Here is a 9,251-nt window from a genome sequence, read left to right as displayed (position 1 = left end):
ATCAACTCCAAATGGATCAAAGACCTTGGAGTCAAAGCAGACACTCTGAAAACATTACAGGATGGAATAGGAGAAACTCTAGGTCTCCTTGGCGCAGGCCAAAATTTTCTTAATAGAAACCCGGAAACACAACAAATCAAAGGAAGGTTGGACAAATGGGATTGCATAAAGTTGCAGAGCTTCTGCATGGCAAAGGACATAGCTATCAAGATCAATAGAAAACCCACGGATTGGGAGAAGATCTTCAATAGCCATACAACGGACAAGGGTCTCATATCTAAAATATACTTGGAACCCAAAAAATTAAATCCCCCAACAACAAATCCTCAAAGAAATAACTGCCCAATAAAGAAGTGGGCTAAAGACTTAAAGAGAAACTTCTCTGAAGAAGAAAGAATGATGGCCAATAGACACATGAAGAAATGCTCAACCTCCCTAGCCATAAAAGAAATGCAAATTAAAACAACACTGAGATACCACCTCACCCCAGTTAGAATGGCAAACATCAAGAACTCTAATAACAACAGATGCTGGAGGGGATGTGGACAGAAGGGAACCTTACTTCATTGGTGGTGGGAGTGTAAACTTGTTCAACCACTTTGGAAAGTAATATGGATGTTCCTCAAAAGACTTCACATAGAACTCCCATATGACCCAGCAATTCCACTTTTGGGCATTTACCCAAATGTTTACAAACAAGACCACACTAAAGCTACCAGCACAACTATTTTACTGCAGCATTATTTACCATTGCTAAGATATGAAACCAACCCAGATGCCCCTCAGTAGATGAATGATCAAGAAAATGTGGTACATATACACAATGGAATTCTATGCCTCCTTCAGAAAGAATGACATTGCCCCATTTGTTAGGAAATGGAAAGACTTGGAAAAAATTATATTACATGAAGTAAGCCAAGCCCAAAGAAACATAGGTTCCATTGTTTCCCTTATTTGCAATATCTCATATATGTATGAGTCAATCAGAAAAGGTCAGGTAAGGTGATGTTAGGAAAATCAACCCTTAGATAGGTATTTAATTGCTTTTGCTCTCATGCATTGCTTTCTAATGCATTTATAAGATTATTTCTTTGTTTCTTTTTATGTCCCTCCCCCTCAGTGTAACCCCTGCTTTCACTGTATTTGATGTTGGTATAATTTGTGGGGGGGGAGGGGAAAAATAAGGATACAGGTGGACCCATTGCAACAATGAGAAGTACAATTTGTCATGTCGAAAACGAACTTTACTTTGGTGCAGCGGGGCTGGGGGAGGCTGGGAAGGGATGTGAAGGTAAACAAAGGAGGAAGCTACAATGCTTGATAAGAAATGTACTCATTATCTTGCCCATGAAATTGTAACCCCTCTTTACAATATGTTCACAATAAAAAGTAAAAATTAAAAAAAAAGAATCCAAGAATCTTGTGACTATTTTATTTCTACTAAACTTTTAAATAGTATGAGCAATATTATGATTTCATATTTTAAAATACTTTTACTATTTGTGGTAATTTTCTCTGTTTAATATGATAATAACAAATGTGTGTATGTGGTGTTTGTGTGTGTTTATGTGTTTTTTTGTGTGTGTGCTTTGTGTGTACTTTGTAATGCTTGGGAGATCACACAATTGCTTCACATGTGTTAGGCCAATGTTTTACCACTGAGCTATACTATCTAGTTATAATACAAATTGTATTTTAAATTATGACTTTGAAATTTTCATTCCTAGTATGTTTTTTCAAAATTATGTATGATAAAATGTGATCCATCTTCTATGCACGTTAGCAATTGTTATTGTTATTCTATCTCTTATTTACTTGGAAATTAATTATATTCCTAGTACAGCTTCTTTACATTGTAACAGCTCTATACATTGCTTTATTTTCTATTTTATTTTTCCCATGTTATCTGACTTTCAGTCCAATCTATCAGGTGGATTAAAAAGAAACTATATTCAGGACACTTTATTTTTCTCCTTCTCTTCTCTGAAGTCTTTCTGCTTTTTGAAACAATACCAATGACATACAGCTCCTCTGTGGTCCACCATTCTTCTCCCTCTCACTCTCTTCTGCAGTGCAGCTCAAGTAGTTATCATTCAGCTTTATTATGCTGTACTGCTATCTAAATCTTAACTCATTCCTAAATTAATTTTAGTTGCTTTGAGCAGTCTCTAAGACATTTTCTATATATAATATCAAGGGTTTGTATTTTCACAAGGAGTGAAATATGAGTGACTATCAAATATTTAGATATCTCTGTAGAATATTGTTCCACCTGCTCAATAATCTCATATGTAAATTCAAGGAATACAGGTCAGTCAGAGAAATCTTGTAAAATGGTGTAGCTTGAGCCTTCATACTAGCTTTGAATAGTATTACCATGTTTAGTAGTGAAGACAACATAGTTCTACTATAAGAACAGACACATAGAAGAAGGTAACAGATTTGTCAAAAATTAATTCTTAGTTTTATGATCCACAGATTTTGAAAAGGATGCTATGACTTTATGAAATAAAAACAGAAACTTAAATGGTTGTATTGGCATTATTGCCTCTCTAGACTTAAAGAACGATCTTAGACTAGTACCTCAATCCTTTGTTTGTTTGTTTTTCTGCTGGTCATGGGGTTTGAACTCTGGGCTTGGGCGCTGTCCATGTGCTCTTCAGCTCAAGGTGAGCACTTTACTGCTTGAGCAACAGCAAAAACTTCAAGTTTTCTATTGGTTTATTGGAGATAACAGTCTCATGGACTTTCTTGCCCAGGCTGGCTTTAAACCACGATCCTCAGATCTCAGCCTCCTGAGTAACTAGGATTACAGGCATGAGCCACCGGCACATGGCCTACCTCAAACCTTATAAAGAATGATTATCAAACTAAATGTGAATTGTAAAAACCTATAAAAATTAAATGTAAAAATCCATGACATTGATCAGTAAAGGTTTCTAAAAATTTGACATGGAAAACATTAGGGGCTAAAGAAAAGCAAGAAGTGGATTATATCAAGTGATAAGGTTTCATAACTCAAGGGACAGTATAACAGAAATGAAAACATATCCAACAGAGGGCACAGATTTGTTAATGCTACAATGTTAATGCTACAGTGATTCTGAAACTTAAGTATTTTTCTATATTCTAATTCTATATAAATTTTTTCCTGAATAAGATATTTCTTTAAATAACATATGTAATTTAATAGTCAATAGGAGGGACATATGAAATAAGCTCCTCTTTAGTGTCTAAGAAATAATAAAAAGAAAACTCACTAGTATGACCATAATATAAAAAGAGGACCCAAAATATAGTAATGCATTTGTGGATAAATTGATATTCTTCTCATAGTGATCGATTTGTATAATACTGCAATCATTTTAGCAAACAAGTTTTCAAGTCTTCAAAAGGTGAAAGAATTGTACAGGATCCAGGTATTATACTTCTATGAATGTATTAAACAGAAGTAAAAAACTTTTTTAGACAGAGAATGTAGTTAATTGACTGTGGACTTGAATAGTATGTGTGAGACCCTGGAAAGGATCCACAAAAACAAATTTTGAAAAGACACACTATACAGGATGTATGCTGGGCAAATTCCTGTAACTGAATTTTATATCTATTTTAATGTCTGTTCTAAAATTTACAGCATTTCTATTTGAAGAAATGAAAGTTTGTGAAAATTAGGCTTTGAAAACCTATGAAGGTACAATTCACTTCCAAAGCACTAAAATGTATACAATAAAAGGAGATATTATATTGTAAGTGAATTGCATGTCAGGAAAAAAAACTATTGTTAACATTTCTTCACACAAACTACTGAATTGTTAAAAAGATATTTTTGGTGCTAGCTAAATACTCTTTGTAAACTGCTACATTTAAAACAAAGATATGATTTCTGTTTATTTTGAGGGTATTTTGTCCGTTTGAGTTTATACAGAGATAACTCAATCCAAAAGTATATGTGATAAGTAATTTTTATTTTTTTTTATTGTGAAAAAACTGTACAGAGGGGTTACAATTACATGGGCAAAATAATGAGTACATTTCTTATCAAGCATTGTAGCCTCCTCCTTTGTTTGCCCTTCCCATCCCTTCCCATCCTCCCCGCCGCCCCACCCAATCCTCCCCACTACCCCCCCCCACCACTGTTGTAAAGTTCATTTTTCGACTTGTACATCTCACTGTTGCAATGGGTTCACCTCTATCCCTATTTTTCCCCCATGGTTTCCCTTATTTGCAATATCTAGTATATGTCTGAGTCAAGCAGAAAAGGTCAGATAAGGTGATGTTAGGGAAATGAACCCTAAGATATGTATTCAAATATTTTTTTTCTTCTTTCATGGGATTGTTTCTAACACATTTATAAGATTATTTCTTTGTTGCTTTGTATGTCCCTCCCCCACATTATAACCCGTGCTTTCACTGTATTTGATGTCGGTATAATTTGTGGAGGGGAAGGGAAAAAATTTCTAAGTAATTGAGAAACTTTTCTGGAAGAAACTTTTAGCAAATGACAGAAGACACAAATCAATGCATTTGCATTTTATGAAAGTCATATGTTACTTGTTCAATCCAATTGCTTATCTCTACTTTGCTAGGAAAAACGTATTCTCAAGATAAGAGCCAAAAGCAATGAAAAGAACAAAATACACAATCATCATGATTTATTGGTGAAAGTAACAAATGAAATAAAGCAATTCTACTTAAGGTAATCCAGTATTAGTGTATGTGAAGATGTTCCTGAATGCCAATATCCATTACATTTTTGGAATTTTAATTTCTACAAACATATGAAAACTAGAACAAGAAAACAAATATAGACTTAGAGTGAACCAACCTTGAAATCATTTTCTTAATTGTTTTGAAATCACAAAAGAACTGATACTCCTTTGCTTTGGAAATCATTTAAAAATATTTATCACTTATGATAATTCAAATACCAAGCAAGAGTAATTTTATATAATCATTATAAATATCATTTTATTACTATTGTAAAATAGAATAAAAAATAGAATAAAAAAACGACTCCCAGTATATGACCTACCTATCATTATTCTTAACTTCTAATCATTACCTAAATATCTTAAACAGTATAAATAGTCATGTCTTTAACACAGACGTAAATGTTCTATACTTTTTTACTTAACATTTTCCAGGGGTATGTATTCATGTTTCTAAGAAATGTTCACAGCAGTTAAAATATGCCTTTGTGAAATTAATGTGATACAATTTGTTGTTAGTGGTGTTGTTTCCAAGGCCTGGGCATTGTCCCTAAGCATTTTTATGCTCAAATACAGCACTCCAGAAATTGAGGAAAAGAGCTAATTCCTGTTTTCAGTGGTTAATTGGAGATAAGAATTTAATAAGTACTTTTCTGTCTGGGCTGGTTTTGGAAACAATTCTAAGATCTCAGCACCCAGAATAGCTCATATTATAAGGGTGAGTTACCGGCACTTGGTTTCATGAAGTATTTTTTTTTAATTTTAATTATGTTTTAAGATGTTTGTTTCACTATGATGTATATCATTCTGCAAATAAATTTAGATATATGTATATATTTCTGATGACAAATAATCTTTAAAAATGTACTATTTTACACATAACATTATATATATATATATATATATATATATATATATATATATATATATATATATATATATATATATGACAGACACCCTCTAAAATTTTCATGTTACTATTCTTGACCTTTTTCATTTCAAAGATATACACTCTATTTTTCTAAAAGTTTCCTAGAATAAAATAACTAATATTTCAATAGAAAGTAGAGTTTATTACTTTCATTTTAGATATACATATGATATTGTAGTAACATTTACAGTATAATACTTGAAAAGGTTCTGCCCAAACTCTTAAATATTTGTTTGTAGTTAAGGAGAGGGAGGAAGTTAATTCATACTGATTAGGAATTTTCAATGCTTAAAAAAATCTATTCCATAATTTGTTATAAGCACATAGTGAAGCAACCTGATATGGTTTAGTTTTTTTTGTTTATTTGTTCAAAATTTCAATATGGATGCATGCAGAGTGGTAACATTAAAATTATTAATCAAAAGACAAATAATAATAAAATCATAGACACATATCCAACGTTCAATAATTAGCACTTATGATACTAATAATAATTTTGATGGAGAGGATGATGACCACAGTGTAGCCTGATAATGACGATGTTGTGATTGAAAAGGAAAAAAAAAATCTTTAGATATCTTTGAAGCTAAATTTCCCACATTGAATGCATAGTTATAAACAGAGTTGGATTACATATAATAACAATAACAAGAGGAAGGCTGGGAAGGTGGCTCAGAGGCAGAGTGCTGGCCTTGCCTACATGAGGCTCTGGGTTTGATTCCTCAGCACCACATAAGCAGAAAAAGCGGGAAGTGGCACTGTGGCTCAAGTGGTAGAGTGCATTGAGCTGAAGAGCTGAGGGACAGTGCCAGGCCCGGAGTCCAGGCCTCATGACGAACCAAAAAGAAAAAAAAAACGAACCAGAATAACAAGAGGAGAGTTTGAATATCAAGAAATACAATCACATAAACAGGTAGAGACAGTAAAAACCGTAATGTTATTCCAGCGGTCTTTCTAATGTATACTCACCTGTTCTTGGTGGTATTATTTTCTTATAAATAAAATAAATTATTTCCATATTTTGATGGACTAAGATGTAGGTTTCAACTTAGTGTGATTAGTTCAAATAACATTCTCATATAGATACTATTCAATAACCAATGTTTACCAATGATATATTAAGAACATGTTCTTCATTACAGCTGTAAATAAATGATACAATTTACATAATACCACTTACATAACTGCAGTTACCATAAAAGGACACAAGCTACAGAGCCAGGAGTTAAAATTTATTTTTATTTCTGCATGAAACTATTTCTGACTTTATACCAACAAACTGAATTTGACTCTTTCCTTATTTGTAAGCTAAGGTAGAAAATGTAAGGACTGTTTACTTTCTTTTTCCTTGCTCTAGAATTCAACAAATATAGTCTTCAATATTTCTAGTAGATTACATCCATTTACAGATGAGAAATATAAGACCAACAGTCAACGTTGTGAGTAATGGTACTAGAATTTTTCTCTGAGTTCTTTACTCTGTGTGTTGACAAGGAGAGTCATTTGGTGAAGGAGAGGACCAATATGAAAAGACTATGGGGAAAAATGCTTACTTTGTAAACAGTTGTTTTAGGACTGAGTGACTGGTGATGAGTATTTGTAATAGGCTGGTGTCAGGGACATAAAAAGGAGTACATAGAAATTACATTATGACAGAAACTGAAAAAATCTTGATCATTCATCTTATCTATGGATGGAGGTAGGGTAAGAAGAAATATAAAGTGTTTTCACATCTCTGTCTCCTGTGTTAGTTACATTCTTGGTGATAAGGACTACAGGAGGAAAAGATGGATTTAGAGGAAAATAAACTCTCTGATAGTTCTAAGGTTTATGTTAAACAGATGCCAAGATAGGTCTGTTTGAACAACATCAAAATATCCACGAACATGAATATGAAATGTAATGATAAAATCAGGGACATTATTAAAGGGAAGAGGAAAAGGCAAGTTCTGACGAAAGTGTGAACAATGTGAGTACCAGTGTGGACAAGATTGGAGGAAAGAGATAAACAAGGAAACAAAAAGGTAATAAACACAAATTAACAGAAGAAAAGGAAGGAAAGAAATTTCAGTAAGGAAATCTACCATTTGGATTTGAAAAGTAAAAGGACATAGACAAGATCAATAAGAACAGTGTTTTGGTGAAAGTCATATTGATAAAATGTTGAGCTATGAATGTGGAGACATAAAATTCTGGACCAATAAATTCAACAGGTCCTGTTGATTCTAAATGTTGGGAACAAATGCTTTAATCCTGACCTTAGAAATATTATACAGATATAACTGTCATGAACTTTTCTTAGAGGTATTCTGTGAACATTTTTGAAAACTTTAGCCAGGAGATTATAGATTGAACTAAAGCACAGACAAGCCTAATTTGTCCTACAGTTCCAATTAGTGACTCATCTATCCATATCAGTTTGGGATTTTATTGAAATATATTTAGATATGTTTGGATATCTTATCAGCCTACTCATTATAAATGTAGGACAAGTAACACCAAGTATTAAGTTGAACATACAGCTTTACTGATGTGACTGAAGACTCCTCAAATTGATTCTTCTTTAAAATAGAAAATGCTTAAATAGCTATTGACACATCATAACTGCCAAATACTCTATTGAAATGTAATTCTTGTTAAGTATATCTCCATGCTGAAATATCCCTGTCTATAAACCTGACACAAATTCATATATGTAGGAAAGTGTTCTTATAAATTTCAAGCTTTTATTGAATGGAAGAGTTCAGACATTACCCTCACCACTAGGATTAAATGCCTAAAAAGATAAGACATTTTGCTTTAATGCCTTTCTTTCATTTTCTCATACACATTGCCAAGTTGTGAAGGTTTCTGTTGTAACAATAATACAATCATGACTTGTATTAACACAACATCTAGGATCTAATGTTAATTCGGATACTTAGTAATTAGCTCCAAATTTTGTGGATATTTTTATTTCTTTAGGGTAAACTAATGAGCTCCAGGGAAATTTCCCTAAGGAGCCTTTCAATTCTAATATCACTGTCTCAAAATGCTTTAGATTCTACATCCTCTAATGTGGGCATAGGATTATATTGTGGAACTTTTCTCCTCAGAGAGTAAGTATTACTCTATCGCTTAACATGGACAAAGTACTTTCATACATAGACTGGGCGTGTGCAAACAAGAAGTGGTAGTTGAACAATGTTCTTAGCAGTTTGTAAAGATGAAATGGAAATAGAGCAACTATGAACTCAAAAGGAATGTGCAAAAAAGACAAAGGCAAAAAGTAGAATGTGCCAAGAAAAACTGAAGTATAATTTCAAATAATGTGCTCAGGTGTGAGGGTGTGTTCAATGTACAGTTTCAGACAATGTAGTTGGATGTCCTGGGGAAAAACGGCTTTAAACTATTCTGGGATAATTGTAAAAATAGAAGCCCCTAACTCTGCCTCTAATCAGCCACAACATCATCAACTTAGGGACTATTTTCCAAGTGCAAAAATGAGAAAAAGAGGGCTTATCACAGTTAGTGTTCAAGTTGAAGCAATGGCAATCACATAACTTTTCTTATAAGTATTCATTTATTTTGGAGCATTAGAGTAGGAAAAAGCCAAGTAAAAATTCTGCATG

Source organism: Dipodomys spectabilis, unplaced genomic scaffold (genome assembly GCF_019054845.1).
Source record: "Dipodomys spectabilis isolate Male_0828 unplaced genomic scaffold, ASM1905484v1 ptg000579l, whole genome shotgun sequence".
NCBI classification, from domain to species: Eukaryota; Metazoa; Chordata; class Mammalia; order Rodentia; family Heteromyidae; genus Dipodomys; species Dipodomys spectabilis.
This window is presented reverse-complemented; position numbering follows the sequence as displayed.